Source organism: Haliaeetus leucocephalus, unplaced genomic scaffold (assembly GCF_000737465.1).
Source record: "Haliaeetus leucocephalus isolate CR32 unplaced genomic scaffold, Haliaeetus_leucocephalus-4.0 Scaffold668, whole genome shotgun sequence".
Classification (NCBI taxonomy): Eukaryota; Metazoa; Chordata; class Aves; order Accipitriformes; family Accipitridae; genus Haliaeetus; species Haliaeetus leucocephalus.
The window spans coordinates 1,575,407-1,601,703 of NW_010973104.1; the positions used below are offsets into that span (position 1 = coordinate 1,575,407).

General features: G+C 42.1%; 1 protein-coding gene across 4 annotated transcripts in view; it reads left to right on the forward strand.

Annotated features, from left to right (window-relative positions):
- Window positions 1-26,297, forward strand: part of ANKRD11 (ankyrin repeat domain 11) — a 158,880-nt gene that overhangs the window by 494 nt on the left and 132,089 nt on the right. For 2 of the 4 annotated variants that reach the window (XM_010579566.1, XM_010579565.1), the window contains exon 2: window positions 26,184-26,263. The exons of 1 other annotated variant lie outside the window; for it this stretch is intronic. The gene's annotated coding sequence lies outside the window, so the exon portion shown is untranslated. Of the gene's footprint in view, window positions 1-6,623; window positions 6,787-26,183; window positions 26,264-26,297 lie in introns of those variants that run through there. One more of the 4 variants, XM_010579567.1, reaches the window with a different exon arrangement.

The window sequence follows — 26,297 nt, forward strand, 5'->3', positions numbered from 1 at the left end:
AGGCGGGAGGGGAGCACGCATTTTGGGGTGAGCGCTGCGCTGGGAGGAACAATACCAAAAGTTGTCTGAAATGGTAATTTCCGTTTCCCATTTCATCATCCCCGGGTAGGCGTTAGCCCTGCGTGTGTGTGCGCAGAGGATGGAGCTGAACCGAGCTGCTGCCAGCCAGCCTGGCTGATCCGCGCTTATTTATTTATTTTCTAGTTTAATCTTTAAATTGGTTGGTATTTTTCTCCTCGGAGAAGCCTTTGTGTGCCGTGGAGGGGCTGCTCGACACCTTTGCCCCTTAGCAAAGGGGGGGGGGGAAGAGGAAGGGAAAAAAAAAAAAGAATCCCAACCCAAAACAGCTGCACTTCTGCAGTCCAGAATTAACCTCCCCCAGTCCGGTAGATTGATTGCATGTTTAGAAAGGCAAATCGCCGCTCTTCCCCCACCCCTTGCCTCGAAAGGAGCCGGGATGAGCTGAGCCCTTGATGCCCTCTGCCCTTTCCCAGAGGGAGCAGCTGTCCTGCGAGGGGGGTGTGCGTGCGGGTTGAAAATCGGCCTCTTCATTGAGGCACAAGAGTCGGTGTGTGTATGGATTGGCTTCTACTCTTAAGCTTGGAGATCTGTTTTGATATCCAGTTGCAGGAAAGGGTTCCTCCCCCCTCCTGGTTTTGTACACAAAGTACTCTCTTACCACTGGGGACATGGCCCTATAGGCAGAGAACACATTCCAGGCAGCTCTTGAAGCAAAATTCCCTCCTGAGATGGCTTCTGAAATTGGGCATAGAACATTTATTATTTTTTTTTTTTCCCCTGTATAGGCAAAGATATTTAGCTGAAAACTTCTTGTGAATGTAATGCTTTGTCGTGGCTGTGTGCTTTACTGAAACGCTGAAATTTGTCTAAATTTAAGGAACTTGGAGTTAAATGTATTTTTCCTTTTTTTTCTGGTTTGTTCAGAAAATGGAACGTTTTTATATAATCATTCCAATTATTTCCTTTTTCTGGGGGACGAAAACACTCCATGGAGTCATGGAGAGGGAAAAGGAGATTAACTCTCTCATGTTTCCAAGTGGCATCGGTACATTCTTTTGTGTGTGCTCTACCAGGAACTAAACATTGGGCTTGATTAACTTAAAAAGTTGGTGTTTTTACAAAATGGATTTACTGGCAGATTAAAGGTGTGTATTGGAGCACTTTTAAATGTTTGCGGTGGCGTGCGGTAGAAGGGTTTAAAATGCGATGTGGAGCGAGACCTACATTGACTTCTCTGTCTCTGCAGGGAAACTCTTAGGCACCTCGTTTCGTTATGCCTGCGAAACGTTGCCCTGAAGCTGTGTGACCTGTTTTCTTTCCGTGGGAAGCGCTCCGGTGGTGGAAAGATCTCGCTCTGAGGGGTGGTCTGTGCCTGCGTGGGTGCGTGGTCGAGCTGCTCCTAAAGCACAGTTACCCTCGCAGCCTTTGTGCATCTGTCCCCAAAGCAGAGCCTTGTCTGCGATACCGTGTCTGTCCTGGCATCTGCTCTTGCTTAGGTGTATCTGGGGCTTGTGGAGCTCAGCTTTTCTTTTATGCAGAGATGCTCCAGGTCTCTGGTTCTAGGAGAGCTTGTCAGTCCTAAAGGAGGTAGCGCAGGAAGGTATAAAACTTGCTGGGGCACATCTTGTCTGTGTCCTCCCTGGAAAAGGGCGGTCTGGGCTTCAGTGGAGTTTGCTGTGAACCTGTATTGTTAGGCTAGCTGGGGCTTGCATCACCTCCAGACTTGTCTGAGTAAGCGGTAAGGGTTTGGTTTGCGAAATTCACAGCAGGCTGAGTTGCCCATACAGCGAGCAACACATTGGAGTTTGGAGCACATAGGAGCCCTTCAGTTTCTGCCCTCCAACTTGATCAGTTTCCAACTTGTTTCTGTTCTAAATAGTGATTATAGGAGTCCTGGTCATGTAAGCATTAGCTGCTTTGACAGGCTGGAAACTGGAGATGTTACGTTTAGTGTTTCACAATTGGTTTTACTGTTAAGTTCTGCTTCTGCTTTTACAAATGAACTCTTGTCTATACCTCCATTTCGTAAAAAAAGTGGCTTGGGGTGAATTGATTTTTTTCATGTGCTGCTTTTTGTTTTCATGATGTTGCAATAGCGTTTTCTCAGACTTAAACATACAGATTGTCCAATATGACTGTTGGTTTTGGATGGGGGAAGAAAACACAAAAAAACCAAAACCAAAAAACTCTCCAGAAAAGCGCTGGGCTTCATTTCTTCTTTCGTGTGTGGTGGACAACCTCTTAAGATTATTTTATTTTCTACTTATGTTTTAATTGACTAACTCCCCAAAAGTGCTGCTAAATAAAACGAAGTGTATTGCAGTGTCGTGCAGCGTTCTTCTGCTGTTCAGTAGAGCAGACAAATGTATTTCTCTGGGGTCAGTGAAGACTAGTCGTGTTAATCAATGCTGTACCAGCAGTGTTCCCTTTTCAGTAAACCAGATGGACTACTTACAACTGGTGGTGATTATTTTAACTGTGTAATTGTAACATGGCTGCATGATGACAGTGTTTCCTGCAGATACTTCAAAGGAAGGTTCCTGACAAGTATATCTTTACAGCGTTTAATCTGTACTCTTTGTCTTTATGTTGTGGCTTTTGGACATGTGTTTGAAGTACTAAGATTTTTTTACCTCCTGCTTTTCTAGACATTAAAAGAAGGCCATACTCTGTAATAGTGAAGTGCCTCAAGTATGGGAACAAAACCAGGATTTTGGGGGCTCCCACAGTGGCGTATTGGTTTCAGTTAGCTTCAGAACCATGCAGTGATGAAGGCAAAAACTAGGAAGAGCTTTAAGTTACTGTGAGGAAATGGCAGTGTGTTTTTTGAAATTGTGCTTGAATCTTCTATAAGCTTGCATGTGGCTTTGTTTTGGGGAAAATATGTTCTGTGGTGACTTGAGTCTTAACTGGGATGGTCTAATTACTTGGTGAAGAAATCCTTCTCCGAGGGAAGGAAATGCCCAGGACTGGAGCTGGTTAATTACATTTTGTAAAATTACCCAGTGACGGCTTTCTTACGAGGTTAGCCCCTCTTCCTCCCTCTGTGCGGAGTACCTGAATTTCAGGCTTGACAGTCTGCCTTATGGATTGAAATTCTTCTTTGGTATTAAGATTTAATGGTACTAGGTACATAGCAAGCAGTGACAGGTACTACTGCTTTTCAGTACAGCAAAGCAAATAATACTTGGAAATATTTACATGGTGGTTGTTTTTCTAATCGTATTTCCTTGATGAGGCTCTAGTAAAGGTGGCTTGTCTGCTATCTCCATCACGAGTGAGAATTGTACGTATTTCAGTTGTAAAAGGCTGTGGAGAGAAACTGGTGTCTCCATAGCAAAGATTTTAGTGTTTCGTGATAAACTTGCATATATTTTTACCCCATCTAATTTAAAACAGTCTGCACGACACTTTACAGGAATGATTTGTATGCAGCTTTTAAATATTTTCTTTTTGCTGCAAGAGAGATTAGCGGCACAGAGCTGCTTTTTCTGAGGGTGCAGAGCACTGGGATTCTCAGCCAAGTGTTATGTAATTTGTATGCCACTGATGCACGGTCATAAAAAAATACTCGCATAAATGTTGAAGGAAAGCTTGTGTAGTCAATTATTTGAAATCACAAGCATCCTGAACGGTATGGGTTTGTGCAGCTAAAGCCTTAATAAAGTATGCTGGGGCAAAATGCTGTCTTTGGTATCCTGCTGTGAAGGGGGGTAGGAAGCTGTCAGTGCCCGTGGTCTGAGGGCTGATTTTGAGTGTATTCGACTGTACCTGGAATTCTCAAGCGTTCCCGTGTGAGAACTGGTGTTTTCTGGTGTATTTTCTCATGCAACTGTTGGGTATTTAAAAACCTTAATTTGTCTGAGTCTGGGTGGTGGTGCTAGCTTCATCTGTGGCTAGTTATAGGTGATGCCAATTTGTAGTCCTTTACAAGTGTATAAAAAAAACAAAAAGAAACTTAAATGCTAATAGCAGTGAAAAATCTGTTCAGCGTGTAGCGTGTGTGAAGAAAGCAGGCACACACGTTGGTCTGTGTAGTCTCCGTCAGCTGAGCTGAGGGCTTTTAAAAATCTGTTCTAATTTTTATGCTGTATGTGGAATGGCTAATCCCATAAAAGCCTCGCACCTTTTGACAGATGAAACGCTGCTGTTCTTAACTTATTTGAGCAAAATATTTTTATAGATGGTATTAGCTCTGTGGCTCCAAGGGTAATGCAGTCCTTACACGAGAAAGATCTTGCTTTGATCTGACAGCTTTCAAGATCCATTTCCAATCACTGAGTTCCATTAACTCTGTTTATAATGGTGCCCTCAGACTTTTTTCTGTTTATGTGACTCTTTAAGGTGTTAACATTTCTGCGTATATGAGTTCTCTTTTAATAAACTGAAGGAGTAATTGGGGTCGGGAAAGGAAATAATCCTGGTAGAAGGTGCAGTTAATTATATCAGGTATTTTGGGCTCTAGAATTCTTCCTCTTGGTTCTTTAATGTTTTCCCCAAACTGTAGGATGTAGAGAAACTATCCAGTCACCACCAAAATAGGGTGGTGTCTGTACAGTTAATTTTGGCAGCATGAAACCAGTGCAACTGTAGGCTTGCTGGCCATGAGGGTCGTGGAGGAGAGGAGGGGAGGCTTCCCCGGCGAGCAGCCCCTTCCCTCTTCTGCGTTGTCGCAGGCTTTGGCACGATCTACGTGGTCTGGCATCCATCGAGCGCAGTGCGGGAGCCCCATAGCTCAGCAGCACCCCGTGCAGTAGCTCGAGTGGACGATGGGTGCTGGTCATCGGTGGGAACAGCCTCCCCTCTCCCTCCGTGCCTGCTCTTCTCGGGGCACCGCCGGCGTCTTGCCAGATCTCGCGTATGAGAAACTGTACTGAGTTTTCCTGCCCCTTTCAGTTTTGGTAGTGAAAAGGCGTGAGCTCCTAAAGAGGACTTCTGAAACCTGTGTCTCGTCTGGTTAATTTTCATTTTCTTAAGTTCATCATGAGAATAAGTTGTTCTACTCGTTGCAGTGTAGCTGCTGTGAACAGAGGCGAAATTGAAATCTGCGAAGGCCAAGGAATTGGGAGACGCTAGCCCAAAGTAAACAAAAAGCATGCAGTAGTCCTTAGTGTTGTGGGGTAGCAATGATGGAGAGTGAATTAGCTGTTGTAGCCAGAAGAAAGTGATGTTTTTTTCTAGGTCAGGGTTGAAGGCACTGTCAGGGTGGTGATGTGAAGCATATATTACTGTCTGCATTGTCCCTGCCATATGGATGTGTGCAGTACTGCCCTTGGCATTCATGCATTGAATTATTTATCCTCTGAAAATCTGTAGGCAGCCTTTCTTCCCGTCTCCAAGAAAACGAAACTTATCCGATGAGTATTTTTAAAGTAACTTCCACTGTAAATTATTGCAGTGGCAGGAGCAAGCTATTGATTGTATATTGCGTTTGAATTAGTAAACCAGAGGTTACAACATTTGGTATTTCGTGGAAACATTGAAATATTAATTCTGCTGTTAGGTGCAAGAGTGTTCATGCTGGTGCTGGGTTCATATGTGACTAAAATGCATGCCTGTTACTTCTTTAGCAACAAAATTTACAGACTTTGAAAATCGAATGGTTAGAAAACTTTTTAGTATGTGTAAAAGCAGCTTTGTCTCAGCTTTGTACTGAGGGAACTGATGTTTTTCTCACTTAGGAACAGCGAGAAAGCACCTGCTTTTCTCTTGCATTGTATTGGATTTGCTCTGAGAAAAATGTTAAGGTGGTTCTTGTTTGAGTGGTAGGCTTCAGGTCCTCAGCTGAGGACATCAGCGTCTGGGGGGGTTCACGGTGGGGTGGTTAAATGGCTGTGGGTAATCAGGGGAGGGAGAGGAAGCAAACACGGAAGGAAGCTGGCTCTATTTTTTTTTTAAGAGACTGGCAGCTTTGCAGTATAGAAAAGGTCTAAAATAATTTACCTTTAGAGCAGCATAAAGCTGCTAAAATTGTATCACAGGCATGGCAAAGAAGGGAGATGTTCCCCTCTAAAAAATTCACCACAATCCAGAGGCAGCCTGTCCCTGAGGGCTTGACAGCTTGTGCAGCAAGAGGCTGAAGAGCTAGGTTTTGAAAGTACTGTGCTGCTCTGAATATCTCGATATGAAATGAAAGTGTGTGTAATAAGGAACTCCTAAAAAAACCCCAAAACATTAAATAGCTTTAAAGGAAAATAAGGTCAACGGAAACTTCATTATTAAGTATAAAATGCTTAACTGCAGTTCATGGTGTGTCTTCATTTTAAATAAAGCACATATGAAAGTGCTCCCCCTCCCCCTGAGCACAGAGCATTATCAGCTTATCTGGGCAGGAGTTCAGAGCCATAAAAACTATATCCTGCTTACACCTTCCAGCCTATCCTATGACCTGCTCTGTGTAAACAAGTTGTACCAGGAGCTCCAAATTACTAGTAAGTAGCTGGGTTTTCTGCAGGCTGGTTAGGTCCAGGAGGAGCCAAGATAGATTTCCAAGAAGTTCTCTGTTGGGAATGGTCTCCTGATAGCTGCCTTCTACAGGGAGGAGGTAACAGATCTGATATCCTGCTGACTGGAGCAGTGACCATATCCTGAGAAAAGCAGTAATCTTTTGGGTAGACTTTACACTTTCAGTCTGGTGTTTTCCATGTTATGCAGTATGATGGCTGTTGCAGATTGTGAAATGTCAGTGTTGTCGTAACAACACACACCGCTTGCTGCACCGACTGTTGTTCTGCTGTTGCGTCAGGTCTTGGATGGACCGAATATGTAAGCCTATTTATAAAGTACTGCTATAGTTATATCTTTAGATAGATGGATGAGATTAGCTGTGCCAATGCAGGGAAGAGATATAGGTAGATGCGTGGAAGGGTGTGTGTGTGTGTGTGGAAACAAACATCCTGCTCATGGTTGTGCTATGGTTGTTTAAATACCACTGGGTGAGCTGGTGTTCTAGTTACAGGGTTTGGCTGCTTCCCATAGCTAGCTGTCTCCTTGGTTTCATCTTGCAGCTAGGCACGGGCAGATACATTTATCTGAACTAGATTGTAGGTCTGTAATGAGCAACCCTGGGTATTTTTGTGTGTCAAACTTTACCTTTCTGAGCAGTCCAAGAGTCGAATGCACTAGCCAGGTTTCAAGGCGAAAAAGCCTGTTCTCCTTGAACGTTGACCTTTTTATTCCAACTTGTGTGGTTTCTTGTCCTACCAGCTCAGAAAGAACATGTGAGAATATGCTAGTTTTGACAATCAGGATAGCTGATAACTGCTGTGTCTTTTCTAGTTTCCTTCCTTGCTGTAGCCTGTCTCTTGGCACGCGTTGGGGTACCACGCAATGACTGTCCTGGTCTCTGATCTGTTTGATGCTCTCCATTTTGCCAGCAGCCCAGAAGGCTTCTGGCTTTCTGACCAGGATCTGAGGTGCCCTGTGTTACTTGGAGCTGCTCTCTGTTGTGGGTGACGGTGGCAAATTAAATTGCCTTCCCCTGTGAACAGCAGTGGTACTGGGGTGTTAAACTTGTTCTGTGGTGAGAGCTGAATTGCCTTTGAGTTAGCCTGCATCCAGGGGAGATCAGATGAGAAGTCAACTTTGTGGCTTTTTCCTGGTGTGCTGAGTAGTGCTCCTTAGTTAGAAAGCTACAGGTTGTAGTCTTAAAACGCTGACTTTACTTCTGCAGTCTGTTCTGTCTGCTAGCTTCCCCTACTTCACCCACCATAATATTTCTTCTCCCTTCTGTCTGTCCCTCCCCCTTCCCGGGAGCCTCATCTGATGGAGGTTCTGTTCGACTCTCTGCTCTCGCCTTGGTCCTCCTCATCCAGGATTCTTGTCTCTAATTTTAGCCTGTCTGCCTTTTGATGTTCCCTCCCGTCTGTTCCTGCCTTTCTCGTTATCTCTGAGATCATCCTGCATCTTCATCTCCTTCTCCAGATCTGGGCCTTGTTTTTGCATGGTGGGAGGAAAGCACTTGAAAACGGAGTGAAGCTGCAGTAGCGTTGGGAGGTGAAGGATCTGAGGGCATGGAGACTTCTGCCAGGGATGAGAATTTGGGGTGCTGGCAGCTTGGGTCTGCTGTTGTATGCCTGTTGTGCTTACCACTAATGGCTCATTACCTCTTCTGCATCACTGTCACCGCTTACGGTCTCTGGTTAGATCAGCTCTTTGAATCTTTGTCGTAAGGATCCGTCCTGTGTTTGAATGGTGGGGCTCTTTTCCATGACATTACCAGCAATAGTTGTAAGCAGAATTTACTCTTTATGGGGCAGTGCAGGTAATTGAAATCCACAAGAATCCTTCTGATGGTCTCTTCAGAGCTGTTATCTTGTCCATCTGGTGCTAATTCACTTGATGCAGCTTGCAATAGAGAAGGGTGCATGGGAGGTCTGCTGGCAGTGTTGCATGCTTAGTATTGCCTAGCAGCCTGGCTTTCCCTTGAACCTCCTGTCGTTTGCTAGGGCGTGAAAGCTGCAAACTGCATGGTTTTCTCTAGAATTTTGCTTCATGTTAGCATACATTTGCTTTCATTAACAGAGAAAAACACTTTTCTAATGCGGGTGCCTTTTGACACAGTAAGCCAGTTCTCCTCAAAAGGATGTGGTGCACATCAGCAGAAAGCAGGGTACCCGACCCGATAGCTCTGGCATTTGGATAGGTAGCGTGGCCTGGTGGGATTCATCTGCTTGAAGACTAGTGAGGATGGTGTGTGTACGCATAATCTGATTTGTGCACAGAATACAGATACTTGCTGTTGCAGACACGCAGCTTGTGGTTTTAGAAGTTCTCTTGTGAAAACAAGATTGAACCCCTCTACCACTGCAGCAAGGATCTTCAGTAGAAACCCAGTCCTAGCAATTGGTGAAGGTTTTAAAAGGCACCTAGCAACTGCTACTGTAGTTCAATTTGCAGATTTTTATTTTATATTTTTTTTAGTCTAAGGTTTGTAGCTGCTTTCTTTGCGTTTTGTGGAGATAGTCTACATGTTGCTGTAGAGAGAAAGGTGGAGGGAGTTGTGGATCAGTGACTAAATTAGTTGAAATGATAATGGTAATGCTACTGTGGGCTCTGCAGCAAACGATCCTCAGGGAAAGTGGAGCATGACTGGAATATATTTGGTGGTATGTGAATTTGGTGTTTGTGGTAACCTGAGCTCACCTGTAAAGAGTTTTGTTACCTAGATACTTTCTGACCTAACTTGCTTTTGTCAACAGTTGCACCAAATGATTAACGAATGATGCTTTCCATGAGTGTGGTTATGTAAAATGTTAATACGCTGCATTTTTTCAGATCAGCTTTATAACATGCGCAGGGCTTTAAGTCGAACTTCAAAGAAGATAGTTTGCTTTATGGTTGAACCTATGAGCAGTTTTATGTGCAGGGTGGAGTGAACTTGTGGAGAATATTGCAGTTTTCCCACTGTCATAAAAAGTTATGATCATTATGATTCAAGTATTGTTCTGTAGGTGGAGGCAAGAGACAGATGCAGAGGTCAGTGGGAGCGTGTACGGAGTAAGTTCAGATGTGCCAGCGCAGTGAATGCCGTCTTCTGTGTTCCCAGCTCACTGAAACGGGTTCAAAAAGTGCCTTGTGCTCTTTCTGGGTCTTCCTAAGAAACCTGCACCTGTGTTACTCGCGGAACAGGCAGACCATTTCCATGGGAAAGGAACTTGGCAGGGGGAACCGTGAAACGCGGCTGAGAGGGGTGCTTTTTTCCAAGGCAGTATTTTAAACCGTTCTTAAAACGTGGCGCTTCAGAGTGGAAAAGAGACTGTAAGTCAGTTTATAACCTACTTTCTTTCTTTGGGCTTTTCTTTGGGGTACGAGCCAAGTGAGTTAAAATAAATAAGTGGCTGCCTCTTGAACGAGCCTCATTCCAATTAACTTCACTCATGCTTCAGAAGATACTTAAAAACTGTGATATATTCCCTAAAAAACGGACTGTTTAGGCTAAGTGATCATGGTGGGAGAGTAGGATAACCTTCTAAAGCCTTAATTATGGGCTTTTCTAAAAGTACCTGAAAATGGGTTCTCGTTGACCTGTGCTGCTTTTAAACCATGGTGAGGTATAAGACTCTCCTAGCTGTAGTCAATGCTGCAAATTCTGAGCTATAAAACACTTTTCAGTTTTCAGTAAGTTATAGCTGATTAAAATAAGTCACTATTCCAGTTTCAGTCAGATCTCTATAAATATTCTGAGTGACTTAGCCTCTCGTTTAAAACATTTTCTCCTGGGATGAGGGAGGTATAAATGTGCTCTTTGTTTGCAGCCAGGAAGATTAAAGGATCACAACATTCAAAAACGTATGTGTTAGATCTTCTGAAAAACTGTTTCTTAAAGAATGTGTACTATATCTAAATGTGCAAACACCTTTGTTACGGTGGGTTTTTTTCCATTCTATTAGCTTGAAGAATTTTATTCTGAATACATTAAAACTTGAAAAAAAACCCAACAAACTAGGATCTTTATCTTTGGATGATCCATTAGCTGTTATAGACTGCCTTTTATTTATTTTTGTAAACACATGTGTGAATGTAAACATTTTATCCAGAATGGCCTTGCAAATGTTCCTGCATTAACATATATTGTCATGGAGAATAATTTTCACTTAACTGTAATTTGCTTTATATTTTCCTCCCTGGTTGCCATAGAAACGCAGTCCGATGTGGCAGTGACTACTCACAGGAGCTAGGTTATGCATTGCCTTTATAATGGACCTCTGTTAATCATGCTGCAGTTTTCACTGAAGGAACCATGATTATTTGCAGGAGGCACTTTATTTACATAAACTGTAAGATGCCTGTGGTACCTCAGCTTAATATTCAGAGTTATCAAGGGTGCTTTTCTGTTCTGCAGAAGTTTTGTTGTAAGAACTGTCTATGTATTATGATGATTGTGCAATTGATATATATTTACTTAAATTTAATGTCAGTTAGACTTCATTTTCAATTTTCATTTCATTTGCTGTAATAGCCTAACTAGTAACACTCCTTCCTACGGTTCGGCTTAAGATCTTAAATGTTCAAAACACAGCAATGACACATTTGTTATCCTTATATGTGCATAAAAAGTTGACTTGCTTTTCATAATAATGTGTCTCTGTCTTTATGGTGGTGGTTGCAGCCAGGCAAACACCTTCTCTTCCACCCCAAGCCTGGCATCCAACAACAGTGAGCTTTGTCTAACAGAGTGATACCAAAGCACTTAATCATGCTTCCAGGAAGAAAAAGTTTCCTTTTGGCTAAGAGCAGGTAGAAAGGGGGTGAAGATGGATTTTAGTCATATTTGTTGCCCGTCTGTGGATTTGGGGTCTATTTTGCACCTCTCGGTTTTGGCAGTCTCGTCCATGTCTGCCTCATGCCGCGGCTGCTGCTCTTCTGAACTGTGCCCGTGTTTCCCTTTGATTTACTTCCACTCAGGAACCCCCAGGCTCAGAAAATGCAGATGCAAGCGTTACGTTATATATGTCCACTGCAGCTGGCGGTAGGAAGCTGATTTTGCAGCTGAAGATAGTGGGGCCATCCCAAGGCAGAGGTGATTTAGGGCCTTAGATATCACCTCTGTGTTACAGTACATGCCATAGCATGGTGGTGGGCTTTTCCCTCATCTGAAGGGGGCTGGGGGCTGTAGTGGATCTTGTGAGCATGTAGAGTGGGTGCTTTCTTTTCTTTACTGTGACTTCAAGGGTAAAGTATAACATGATCTCCAGGAGTATCTATGCTCAGATGCCTGGCGCTTTAGGATGTGCTGAGAAAATAGAAGGATGCTGATCTCTGTGCATGGCTTGTTGAAACCTTGGAAGGACCTGCCTTCCAGCTACTGAGATAAGAGTCATGGTGGCATCGGTTCAAACTGAACTTGTCAATTAGCAAATGATTCATTTTTGCTTAATGGGATGAGCTAAAGGAAGCAAAATCAGCCACATGGGATTCTCTTTTGTCTGTGTACTTTCATGGCAGAAACCTTAAATTGTAACTTAGAGATGTGAATTTCACTTGCCTCCTGAACCAGACTCCTCAAAATTAATTTTTAGTTTGGTTTTAGATCTTGAAAGAAAATTTATATGTTGGCCCTTTCTTTCCTGCTCTTCGTGGTTAGATGCCAATTGTCGGTTACATAAGTCCGGATTACTCCAGCACGTCGATGCTTTCAGATGCATATGGTCTCACAGTTATTTCTTGGTACTTTACAGAAAGAATTGAGTAACATTTTGTTCTGTAATGCAGTATTAAGAAACCAAGCATTTTTTTCCTGTAATGGCATATAAACAAGTAGTGATAACATCCTATTTAAAGTGCCTGGAGGAGGTAGGGCTACGGAGGGGAGGCAGGGCTGAATCAAGCTTTATTTTTCTTATACCTACACACCATATTTTAGTACAGTTTTGCTTGCCTTCCATGAAAGCTGTGAGTTGTTATAAATGAACTATTTTTTGAGGTGTATAAGCACAGTGTGGTGTGTGTGCTGTGGGTAAGGAGTAGCCTTGTTAATAGATGTTACTCACCTCTGTTCCCCTTTGTGTATTTCTGTGTCTTTCACTGCATGATGTTGGTGCTCTTTTGCTGTTTACAAGAGGCAGGTGTGATTCATAGTCAAAGGCCAATCTAATTTTAATAAAAGTCTGAAAAATGGCTTGGCTGTAGTCAGGGCTTTTGGGTCTCATGTAGACTTTTTGCATTTTTCCCCTTTTTTTTTCCTACCTGTTGTCACGTAAATGCTTAGAATGACCATCAGTTTTTGTTCTTCAGTGACACGCTTGGGATACTTAAATGTACCTCCTCAAAGAGGGGAGGTAATACGTTCTGACAATGCCAGCATCTCTAAGATATCAGATGGGACAGTCAGACTTGCTGGCAGTTTATGAAATAATGAACACTTACTCTCTGTAATTCACAGGTTTATCTGAATTTTATTCTATTTTTGCTTAACTTCAGCTACCTGAAAATTAAGTGTTCCACACCAAATACTTGATAATTTGGAAGTATTTTATTTGAGAGTTAAGTATTAAAATATGTAATAGCGTAAGAAAGTATTAGGAAGCAATTTTCTGAGCTAGTGTTGAGTGGATATTTCCAATATCATAGGAACAGTCTAATATGGGAATGAAGGTAGAGGTGTATGATGGCTGTTTAGCCCGTGGCTCAAGTCCAGGGGATGTCATTATATTGATAGAGCATAGCTGGGCAGTCTGCTTAACTTGTTTAAAATGAACAACCAACCAAAAAACCCACATGACCCTGTAGTCTGTATACAAATGGGTGTGTATGATGGCTAACTTGGAGACAGCTTACGTTTTTTGACTTCTTCCCAGGTCTGAGGCAGCTATCTCAGCAAACCTTTGAGGTGTTTTTTTCCAAAGGTGCAGTCCTGAAGGGCTACTGGATGAATCGCAATGTGAGCACAGTTGTAGGTATAAACTAATGCATGTGGTGACTACATTACCTTTTGTGGACTCATTGAGTAGACTCCTTTACCTGATAATTGGGTTAAACATTCATCTGTTAGCATGAGAAGAGCAGAGTGGCTTCAGTGGCAGGGAGAGTATTTGACTCTTTTGAAAGCTTCTCTTTGAGAATATCTTAAGGTTCACTTATTTGCACTTGGGTTTGGTCTGACAGCTAATACGTTACCTTATCAGAAGTCATGAAAAAGTGTTAATTGCAAATAAAAATTATAAAGCCAAACTGTTGTTCTGCTACCTCCTTTTCTTGGACACTTGGGTTGGCTTTGGGCCACTTTGTATTCCATGTCGTGCCTTGAAGACAGCATTGAATTTAGCTCCATTAATTGTGCTAGAGATTTGGAAGGGAAGAGTGCTTTCTAACACAGCCTGGACATGGTGCTGTTACCAAGAAAATGGTGGAAATTGGGATGAGATGTGGGACGGTGGAGAGTTCAGAGGAGCTGCCTTGTGTGCAGTCGTGGGAAGAGGGATTTCTTCAGGGAGTGGGCAAATTGTTTCCTTCTGCTCTGAACAGCCTCTTAATGAACTGCCCTCTCCAGGGTGTAGAGAGATTAACCTCCCACTGCTAACTTCAACCTGGGAGACTTCCACCATACTGCTGCCTTCAAATGTTTGTATCTAAAAATACATTCATGCTGCTGCACAATGGACTCCAGGCATGTTAATCTTTTCCTTTTAAGAAGGAGACTTGCGTTACTGGATGAACTACTGCGTGAATCGTATTTTTGCTGTGCAGTATTACCATTTTTCTTCTTCCAACAGAAAAATGTGGTGGAAATAATTGTTCTAGTTGGAATTCCCTCTCTGACAACAATAGCAGAAATGGGGTGGGGTTGTTTGAAAATGTTTAATGATGAAAAGTTTTGGAGGAGCAAGCTCTCCCAAGCTGCACAGGCTTCACCATGTGATTCCTCTTTACTGTTTAGTCTTCTGCAGAAATGGCAGTGTTCTTGCAACTGGCTGTTTGAATAGTTTTGACCACTTCTGTCGCGTCTGAGCACAACTGTTTAAGAATGCTGTATCTGTATCGGATCTTGTTTGCTCTACTATGTTCTCTCATTCAGCTGTGTTCATTTGGTTGTAATTTAGCACTTCTTTTTCTTCGGATGAGGAAGCATGAAAGCCTACCAGGCTAACACCTATAAGCAGTACTTCGAGTTATTGCTACCTCTGTGTGTAATGATTCATCTTGGAGGCAGGCAGCTTGCTGCCCTCAATACCTCATTGTAGTTCCAGACAAATTCAGATGTTGTGCTTCAGCATTTCTGGCTTATGAAGTCTCAGTGGTGATGCTTCTGTTCATTGTAAGGCTTTGTTTCTAGGTAACTTTGGAGAATATTTGATGGTAGCAGTAGCACGAGGGCTAGTTTAGACACAGTGTGGATAGCTGTAGGTGAGTTTACTGCCTTGTGTTGAACAACTTGGTAGCTGATGTTCTTGCAGCGAGTTATAACTTGAATTCTTGCTGTTTGTGCCACTGGGGAAGCTGCAGTGGGGCGTTTGAGGCCTGGGATATAAAATGACTTGCAGCAAACGTTGTGTAAGTATATGTAGCTTTGGTCTCGGCGCTTACTGTTCTCTGTGTGTTCCTAAGAGAATTGCAGTTTTTACCTCTCAAGCTATTTAAGACTCAGAATATATCTTTTTCATTTCATGTTTGGCTTACCTAGGCTCATTTTCATACAGGAGCTCACCTGCTGCATGTGCTAGACTTTTATCTGCTACACCTGCACGTGTTTTCCCAAGACTTGCTGTTGATGCTAATCAGCAACAGGGCTCAGTCACAAGCCGCTTAGACAACCTAAACCATTTGTAAGGAAACTTTCTTGAAAATATGGATGGCATTAGAGGGACTCAGGCTTAAAATTAGAAACTGTTTATGATGCACAGTTGTAGTTGTTTACCTTGAAACCATAATTATCTTATTTCCTGAGTTAAAACCGTCATGTCAGCTTGCTGAAGCAAGATTTGATGACAAAGGAATTGTTTTTAGCCACCAGCAGAGCAAAGAACACTTCAAATGTGTGTCTAAATATGATTTTATAACCTAAAGTATAGCACACTCAGGATTTTAAATTGGCTGTGGAAGTTGCGTGGGCTTATGGGTAGGCCATTTGGCCGGGGATCAAGGGACTGGGTTTAATCCGAACTCTCTGTCCTTTTGTCCTCTGAGCGTTTTCCTTGCCACCCTCTGTGCTGTTTATTTGGACGACGATGTGTTTGAAGGAAGGGATATGCCCTTTCACTAGGTGTTTGTAGATTTTTCTCGGGGTGTGGTTTCATGGCACGGCCGGAGCTGGTTCATGGCTGCTGCTGGGGGGGTGTGTGTGTGTGTGTGAGGGTCACCCACCCTCCCTGGCCAGCGCTGCCTCTTCCCAGAGCTGATTCTGCCCCTTCTGAGGTGGGAGACCAGTAGGCAGAGGTAGACGAGGAGGTTTTCTGCTGGGCTGGCATGTTAAGCTGATTGACGGACAAGCTCCAGAAGTGGCCCAAGGGAGAAGCAGGGGATCCAGCATCTCCTGTTACTTCACCCGCAGCCCTCCAGCCCCCCCCGAGGAGCTGGGGTACCACTAACGTACACAGACAGACATTTGACTTCCTCATTCTGTTATTTAGTAATGCTCTCTGGTGAGTGTCTTGGCTGAGGTGGCCTGTGCCCTCCTCTTACCATGTTCCAGACCTGCTGTCTGTAGCTAGGTGAGACTGCAGCAGCCTGCTGCTTCATCGCTGTTACCTGGTGCTGCGTGGAGAATGGAAAATGGGAGGGGAGCAACTTCTTTAATGATGGCAACTGCTACTTAAACCTGTTCAGGGCTTATAATGGGGGGGGGGCAAATAATCAGTGGAAGCTGTAGGTGCTTTCAATTTATGTGGCAGTTTTAAAGCATCTCTTTTTGTTCTGACCTTAACTTGCCAGGACCTAGACAATAGGGGAGAGATGCTGTGAGTAAATCAAGGAGGCGCTTCCTTTACCATTTCTCCTTGCTATGTAATTTGAGGTGATTGTAAGGCACTCATAACTCTGGAAACTGAAGACTTGGGCACATTTTAACAATTGCATTTTTCACATTGCTTTCTGAGGACCTCCTGGGTCATCAAGCCAGGTCTGCTGCTATGGCAGGTAACAGCGTTGTCAGCTAATCCTGGTGATGACTGTATGTATCTGGTTGTGAGCCTTTGAGTGAGACCTGCATATTCTTAAGGAAAGAACCTGCATCTGAGTTGTTGAAGTGTCTGGTTGTAATGTTTGTGTGACTACACAGAATTTTCTTGGCTGAGGAGGTTGTATACTACTGCTTGGAGCAGTTGATCATGCACTCTTTGGCTAAGTTTGCTCTGCTTTTTTCTTGTTTGAGAGGGACTATGTGTATGTTCTTGAAGGCTGAACGGTGATGTCTTTGACTCCTCCTTGGCTGATTAGTGCGTTTTAAAAAGGGATGCTTGCATCCTTTTCACAAATCAGCTTTCAGAAAGGAAATAGTTCAGTTATTAATAGTAACCTGTATCCAATTTGCCACCGAATTGCATGGTTGCAAATATCTGAGACTGTAAAGGTGACAAGTGTGTCTGTCTGTCATTCTTTTTTTTGTTCTGAAGAATGGTCTGTGTTTTCTCAATGTGTCAAAATTGAGCATGGAGTAAGAAATTGCACACTCATATTTTTAAAGAAAGTGGTGCTCTTCATAGCCTAGTAGCATCGTTCCCCTTCCTTCCTTTCCTTAAAAGAACTTACAAAGGGAATTTGAGTGGAATGGATGAGTAAAGGGCTCTCAGTAAAGTTACAGGGAAGGTGTTCAGTGTGATGATGGGAAGTATGTCTTTGTCCCACTTCAGACTTGTATTTAGGAGGAATGAAAAGGAGAAGGTACCTGAAATATGACAGCAGCTGTGATCTAACTTTAAATTACTGGTTTAATTCCAGGGAACATGCTTCTTGTCTTCATTGGGTTGTTGAAGACCAGCATCTTGGAGCTTAATTAGGACAAGTTGAAGATTCAAGATTTTTTAGCTTGGCTTCATTCTGTTCAGTATGGTGAGGTTTTTTGAGTTCTCAAAGATGGCAGTACTTTTATCTATCTTCAGAATTCACCTTTGAGTGTCCCTTTTGATGGTGTATCAGCATATTCTTTATCATGCATCTTTTAGATCTCAGATGGTAGAAATTCCCCTAGGTCACTGGGGGTTATTTTTGTTTTTAAGTGCAGGTGGTAAGTCTCTAGGATGGCTGTGAGAAATGGAAGCTAGAAAACTGGCAGCTCAGTCTTTTGCCAGATGAATCTGTAGCTTTTGAATATACACTTAAGTTTTCTAGTACTTGATTAATTTCTTTTAGTTTTCCCATAAACCTTTCTAATTGTCAATTTCTGGGAATATTACAGCTCATGCTGTTGACTCCAGTAGTACTAGTTTTCCTTTATTACTTCTTGTTGCTGTGCCCAAGAAGAGCATTTGTTGTCTTTGCCTCCTACCTTTTACTTGAACTTACTGTGTGGTGGTTTCTGTATTGACCTGAAAGTCTTTTCCTGGATAATGCTTTCTAAAATGTTTGATTTTCTGCTATATGATGCCCTTCATTTTACATGTCTACAGGTATGCTGCTGTACTTGAGCTTTTAAAAAAGTGTTCTTTATACTGTCTTTGTATTAATTGGATTGGAAATTTACTACTTTTCAGATGGGGCTCAGCAAATGCTTAGGATACGGAGGTTACAATTTCTTCTCATATCAAGTGAACTAAAAATAATCATGGAACAGTTCTGCTTTGAAAATCCACAGCATTGTGTGTCTTGTTTCTTCCAAATGGCTTAGGAATTAACAGCTTTCTATACACTAACGTAAACAGCTTGAGGGTTCTGTACATCTTCTTGTTGAATTTTATGGCTGGATAGCTAACCAGTTCAGGTTATTTGAAAGCAGATATGATGCTGTTGTTCTATGCTGGTTTTCTCGGAAACACGTTGCCACGTGCTTAATGTGTATATTTGTTTTTGCTGTGTACCAGTAATAACAACGTGTTCTTCCAAAGCAAGACAGTGGATCTTTGCTTTGCATGTGCAGATCATCTAATAAAAAATTGAGCCTGATGATGCATCTTTTTGCTTTTTGGAAGAGATTCAGCCAGGCTGGAAAGACCCAGCAGTCTTAGGTAATCACATTTCATATTGGAGCTCTAAAAAAGAAAAATGGTAAGGGTCTGGAGGATTATTTGGAAGCATTGGGGCTGACAAACAAGGATGCCTGTAGCTCCCTGGGCTGCGGGCTGCTGAAGTGACAGCGGACAACCATTTTTGGGTGCCTAACAATTTTTTTTATTTCCATCTGTGACAGAGATGGCTACTTGATGTAAGTTAATGTTGTTGTAAAGCAAGTGTTGCTAGTATAGTTAAGACTTCTTTACCCATTTGCTGATAAAATTGCATAATTTTTAAGGTATTAACATTTTTTAAAACTAGGGGAGGTTTGTTGTTGGTTTTTTTTTTTTTTTAACTTAAATAGACTAAATCATAGCGTGGAAAACAGTGTGTCCTCTAGACTGGCCAACAGTCTTGTCTCTGCTTGCTAGTACAGAAGGGCAAGCTGTAGCCTTGAGCTTCAGTCCAAGGTTGGTTAAGGAAATTGCAGAAGCTGTATTTTGACTTAATACTTTCCACTCGGCAGAGAAGCCACAGAAGGTGGTAAGGGTGAAAGAGGAGAGATGAGGGAACATGCTTGTGTATTTCCAGAACTCTTAATTGTGCACACAGAATTGAAAAATCTGGTTCAGTGGAAACTGTTCAGGCTTGCTTTGCTCTTCTGCCGCTTCATGCCAAGAAAAAAACGAGTGAGTTCAGTGATTTAAGCTTTCAGGTTGAGCTGGGAGCTGGGACTCTTCTGACAGCCCCAGTTTTTTTACCCTGCCAAGTACCTTTCAGGCTGCTCTCAGGGATCTTTCCAGGAGAAATGATAGGTAATTTTAAAGGTTAGCAATTTAGAGATATTCATGAGGGTAGAGAACTTTACATGTCTGATATGAAGAAACCAGATAAACCAATAATAAAGATGGCATGTCCAGTAATTTCAGAGTTTATTGCTCAGCTGCCTGTTGTGTGTTTGCAGGGGTTAAACCCAGTGAAACATTAGGGTTCTGCTGATAATTTTTTAGTTTAATGCAATTCGAGCATAAAACTAGTTAAACATTTTTATTCTATCTTTTGACCTACTGAAATGAACTATATAATTTTTATTTGAACTTCTCAAGTATCATTTCGGTAAAAGGAGATATAGAACTGTACCGTACACAAGCATCGTTTCCCATTCTCCTTGCAAGCCTGATGTTTGGAGTGTTTATAAAGTAGGCAACAATAGTGTGCACTAATTACTCAGGGTCAGCCAAGAATATTGGTGATGGAAGCTGAGTCCTATTGTTACATCAGTGTGTAAATACTGTAACTAGTGTCATTTAATGAACTGAAAAAAGCACAAATCTGGAGGAATACCTGAAACACATTGAAACCAGTCACTTGACATCACAGATCCTGGATTCTTTTCGTTCACTGGAGGTCTCTAAACAGCTTAGTCATTCCAGTTTCTTGTGGATTTTGTTGTCCATGTCAGACTTTCAATTAAAGCACTTAAAGGACAGTTTGGTTCCACAGGAACCACATCTTTCCTTTCCTTCATGCTTGTTTTGGTGGGATAAATTGAGCCTTAGGCTCTTCAGCCCACATATAAGTATCTTGATCTGTGTTTTTGAGGACAGTATCAGGTTATTTTGTATTTTTATGAAGTGGCAAGGATGACAGGAGCTTTAAAAAATGTGGATCTCAGCATACATATTATCTCCAGGGCAAAATAAAGGAACTTTGAGACCAAGAATATATTACCTACTTACTTTCTGAAAGCTATCAAATTAAATTTTACTTGATGCTGTAGTTTTGTCACAATCAAACATACTGAAAGTTTTTTTTTTCTTTTTTTTTAAGCACTAGTGGAATTCTCTCTGCACTTTGGTTTTTCACTTCAGTAATTGGTACTGTATAAGTATGGTCGGCTATCATGATTGCTGCAGTAATATTTGCTTCTTTGTAAATTTTAGTGAAAGGCAGTTTCTGTAGTTCGCACCACTGCTGGAAATTTCTCCTTAAAGTGTAGGAGCAGCTGCAGGCGTGAGCGAGTGTGACTGGTCCCACTGAACATAAGTTTGCTCAGCATGCGTGTATTTGGAGATGGTTGGTCTGTAAGCTACTGATAGGATGCAGGGCATTTCAGTTAAAGGTGTGTTATTTATCTCTAATTCCTGTGCGTTTCTTGGAAACAACTTGTTTCCCCCTCCCCTTCAGATCTCCAGTGCAACATGTCTCCTTTTTCTTCCTCTTTCTAGATAGTCCTGAGCTGCATAGAGTGGTCTGGGTGTGCTTTTCCAGTCTCTTAAGTGAAACTGCCACAAATCTGATGATCTTTATTAGTTGTATGTCCCCTCGAGGCCAGAGGAAAGCTTTCACTGCTGTGGTGGGCAGGACTGTCCTTGGCTTTCAAGGGGGTGTGAGCAAAACCTACAGAAAGGAGTGGAGGCAGTAATTTCTGTACTGTTTCTTTATATGTGGCCCTTCGATTTCTTCCCTGAACTCCAGCACTTGTCATTTGGATTCTTAACTGACTTGGGTGCTGTAACCAGGCAGGGATAGAATCCCTGTTGTTGCAGAAGGTACTTACAAATATTCCTGGAAGACATGTAATTGATAATAAGTACATGAGGTTTGTAGTGTTGTTTGTTTATGGGATTTCCCCCCCCCCATTTTCACAGATTCTGGAATTGTAATGTGATTTTACAGTTTCTGAGAATGAGTCTTTTTCATCATTTTGGCAGGGTGAAGGATCAGTGTCTGTATACAGGGTGCTGTGTAAAGGTGTGCAGGCAGTCTTGCCGAGTTGTTCTGAGTATGCCTATGGAGTGCATTGGAAAACATTTCTAGATTTCCCCTCCCTCCGAATTTGTTGTACTCTTACCTCCTTGAATTCTGCATCTGAGGTAATGGAGCTTATCTGAAAGCGTAAGCTCATTGGTGTCTTGTGTGTTCCCCAGTGTATATTTTTACTGAAGCCCTCAGAGAGATGCCTCATTGAAATTCTGTCTCTTCCTGAAATTATTTCGAGGGAAGCAGATGAGTCCTGTGGAAAAAGGCTGTCCTACTCCCTAGAGGTTTTTTCTGTTCAGGAGTTGATCTAAACCAGAATCTAAATCTCATACTGATACCCTGTTATGCTGCTTAGTTCCGGATCACCATAAAATCTGAATTGGTGCAAGTCTGTCTTTAAATCAAAATACAACTTTTTGCTTCAAAGAACCACTAATAAGAAAAAATATACTTGCTTGTGGGGAGGTTGGCCTCTTGATTGCTTGAAGTGAGACTTCAGCGGATGGCTTCTTTCCTATGCCCTGTAAAATGGAGATTTAAGTAGAACCCTTTCTGCATTCAGTTGATCAAATTTAGAAGTATCTGGATGTATAAAATTGTTGCATCTTGAACACATTTTTCATAGAGACCTTTCTAAGTGACTCTGCATCTGTACAGAACCGGTCCAGTTTTATTATTTCATGGCTGACATCAGTCTATGAAGCCACCTCCTGCCTCACTACTGGAAGCAGTTAGTGTTCCCCTGCCACATCTCAACTGCCTGCCCTAGCTGCTTTGATGTAAAAGTCTATAGTTAAACTCAATGCAAATATACTGTTTTTTCCAGGTCACATCTTGTGATTGTAAAGCATTTTCCATCTTCAAATACAGATTTCTGTAAAGTTACAAGATAGCCTTTGATTAAAGAAGTTTGAATTACTTAATTCCTGATTTTTTTTTCAATGAATGCTAGCAAAAGTATGCTTTAAATCTGAAGTTTACTGATCTGTGTGGGAGTGCAGCAGGAGGAATCAATAAGTAATCAGTGGGGAACTGCTGAGGACTGTGTGTTAAAGAACAGAAGTTAGTGGGAGAACTTAGAGGTTGAAACACTTTTTTTTTTTTTTTTAATGGAACTGTGTGCTTACCCAGAGTTTCCAAATTGCTTCATGTTAATATAAAATAAAGCATCACAGGTCTTTAAAGACTTGAGCCTGCTTTAAACCAGAATCTGGTCACCTTGAACACATAATTATTTGGTATTTATACTACCATTTCAATGCAAAGGAAAAATGAATGTCTGCCATTTTGCATTGCAAAATGGTTTCTGTGTAGCTGCAGCTAGCTTGGCATGCATCTGAGTGTTGTCCAATGGTCAGCATTGTAAGTTCATAGAAGGGAAAACAAGGATAGTAATGTTAGTTTGTGAAGTGATACATTTTCATCAGACAAAAGCTAAGAAAATTGGATGGATAAATGTGTCTAATATTATAATTTTAGGCTTTTGGAAGTGAAGTTAGTTTTAAATTGAAATCTTGGATTCTGCACAACAGGCACATTGTGCAAGTGACCCAAATACATATTACCAGTCCGGTTTTGCCTATGATCTGTGCATTGGACATCTTCTGCTGAAGTATTTGCTGCACTTCGTGAGTAATTTGATAACCATTTCATAAGAAAATGGTACACCGTTTGTTGTGAAAGTTACTTGGCTCATATGTGTCCACTATTTTAGTGTTACAATACTTAATGTATATTTTATGAGCGAGCTAAGTAATGAATAAAATTGCTATATGTAGGCCAGGAAGTAGGTATAAATAGGTCTATAAAATTGTATATCAGTATGTTATGGGACAGGATTTCTGTAGACTTTTATGATAATTTTGTTCAGAATTGGTCATAGTCACTATTGTCAGCAAGTAGCACTACTGACTTTCCAGATAATGTAATTGGAAGTTCAGCTTTTTTTTCCCCCAGTTAATCTTTTATCTCTGTTTAAGTGGATAGCTCTAATTAGAGTTGTGACTTTTATTGTGGAGGAGAAGAGTACAAAAGGGGTAAGGGAATCATGCTGCAAAAGATGCTGTGCAAGTATGGTCATCGTACTCCATAGGACTGCAGTTCCCGATCAGGGGATCCTTTAGTGCCCCAGGACTCACTTGCCTTGGAAAAAAACATGAGGTAGCTGTATGTCTTTATCTCCCTTGCTCTTCTGAAAGAAAAAGGTCAGAAAACTTTCATTTGTTTCCCTTTCATTCATCTGGAAACGTTTACCTGCTGCAGGACTTCCTTTCGAGTCAGGACCATGCACCCTTACATGTTCCTTTGGGGTTTTTGGTTTTATGTTGGCCTGCTCCTTTTCACTGTGGTTCCTGAGACTTTCCTTATCTTAGTTGGTAGCAGCTCTACCCTGGACACAGCTGTGTTGCTTATCTGGACATCTTCCCTTTGACTTTTCATCAGGGACTGGAAGTTTCTCAAAACAAACAAGGCTTTCCCAGGGTTCCCAATCTCCTCCACTGTGTATCTGTCCCAGGTAGCCTCAGGGTCTTTCCTGGATGGTTCTTTGAAGACCATCCCGTTGGAAGGCAGGTGTCCAAATCCAGCTAAATCAGAGAAGTGGTTTGTAAGGTGGTGAGCAGCAATAAAGTATAAAATTGAACTGCATGTCATGAGCTCTACATAGGCCAGTCTTGTTGACTGCTAAGTTGTGAAAACATTACAGGAAACTAAATCTGTTGCTGTTGGAAGAAGCATTGCACTCTGGAACATGGTACAAGGGAGCTGAGCCTTGAAGTTGTGGAGGCAGAATTTGGGAGAATAATAATGGATTAAAACAAAGTAGTGGTTGGCTGCCCCAAAGGACCTCCACAGTAGAAGCATCAGTGTGAGAGGTTTTAGAAAAAGAACACAAGAAGCAGAGTGTAATTAGGAGGAGGAAGACCAGTATGTGAAGGTTCTAGGAGTTAAGGTGGTCTGCATGAGTTGGGGAACCTTTAGCACTTCATAAGGGGCAACTGGAAATGGAGCAAGCAAATAAAAGTAGGAGCTTTGCTGAAAAGAACACATCTTGTACTTTTTAGTTCCCCACTTGTAACTATGTATGTGAGGTTTTGAGTATAAAATTGTTTTTTAGAACTTTTCCTTTTAGAAGAAATCCAAATTTTCCATTGTCAGCTGGAACAGGGGTTGGTCATTGTGTTCCTCGGTGTGGTTTAGAGAGTCTAGAGATCAGATGGGACATGGGATTTTGAGTGGGGAGTTCAGCAATGAGCAGCACGTGGAGTTGGCAATTAACCCTTTAACCTGTTTGTGCAGACCAGAATACCTTCAGTTGGACTGGGGAAGGCCCAGTGCCTGTGCTTCAGGTTACTGCTGCTCGCCCGGCACGGCTGAGCTTTAGCAGCTGTAGTCTGCAGTACACCATCAGCTTATTTCTTTTTACAAAGTTCCTTTATTGAGCCGCTTCTCTGTGGAAGTGTAGCAGAAGCTCAGCTATTGCTATTACGTGTCTAACGCATGTTTTGAAAAAACTTTGCGGTTTTGCTTAGAGCATATGTTGACTCTTTCCATATTTACAGGTCCCTTAAAGGTGGAAGTAAGAACCTGCTAATGCTGAGCAGATATCAGGAGGTGTTGTGGTTCATCATGAACATAAAAAATCTGGGATAAGACAGTGTTTGACACGTGGCTCTGCCCAAGCTCTCTGGTCTTGCATGTTGCAAACTCTCAAACCTGCTTATTAGTAGTTCAGGCTTGCCCATGCTCATAGGACTTGCACGGGCTCCTACCGAGCTGTGCTGTCCGAAACTTGTCCCCTCTGCAGTTGGGGAGCAGGCCAGATCACCTGCAAAACGATAGTGACTTCAGTGGAGATCTCCCCTGGAACAGACTGGTTTGCTCTGGCTGGGGGAGAAATTTATTTCGGAGCAAATGTGCTCGTCAGGCGTGCAGGCAGAGCTGGGTGAGTCACGAGATAGGCTGGGTTTAGTTGCAGCCCTCAGGCTTGTCGGGCAAGTCGGGTTTCTGCCAGTGCTGACACGACAGTCACCTGCGACTGCTCAGCACCACGCAGCTGGGTGTTCCTCTGTCCTGAGAAGTGGTGAACAGTTCAGGTACTGGGTTTTGGGCTCAGGATCGTCTGCCAACCCTTTCATGTACCAGTTTAGTTGCCCAGTTAATGAATGTAATTTGCCTTTGCCTTGGGTGCTGAGAGCTCCTGCTGGTTCCTGCCCGGCGTTGGAAATTTCACTTTGGGAATCTGTACCTGGAAAAATATCCTTGAAAGGTGCAGCGAGAGCTGTTTGAAAAATAAAGAAAAAGTTAGAGCTTTGTAATAAATTAACTGCTATTCAGAGCAAGGATCCAAAGGTATTCTTAAAAAGAAAGTGCTTGTGTCACACGTAATTTGACGTAAGTTGTTCAAGAGAGTGAATTATGGGCACAGTGCACCTGGTAGCAAGCTGTGGGCAGTTCACTCTTTCCCTGTGTAGGCTGTTGGTTCATGAGTTGCTTACAGTTGGGGGCAGGCACATACCTTTTTTTGTAAATAAAATTACTGTAAAACCACACAGATGGTTACAGAAACAGTGAGACAAGTAATTTTTTTCTTAATCTATTATCAGAAGGTTATGGAACTTGGTCAATGCTTTGCTAAGCTTTCCACAATTTCTTTTATTCCTCTGTTTGTGTAGACTTGTTATCAGAAAGTTTATTTCTGGATCAGGCAAGGATTTGTATTTAGTAGCCTTCATGTACTCAAATAGAGCATACTCATTGTAAATAAAATTAAACTCTGTGTTATAATTTTTTAATGAACTAATTCCTGTGTTTTTCAGATTACACAGCGTTTTTGGGACACACCTCTGTTGGATTTTAATATATGTCCTGCTAACAACAGCTTTCAACTATGGAATCGGTAAATATTTGCTTCTGTCCAAATTTTCTGTTTT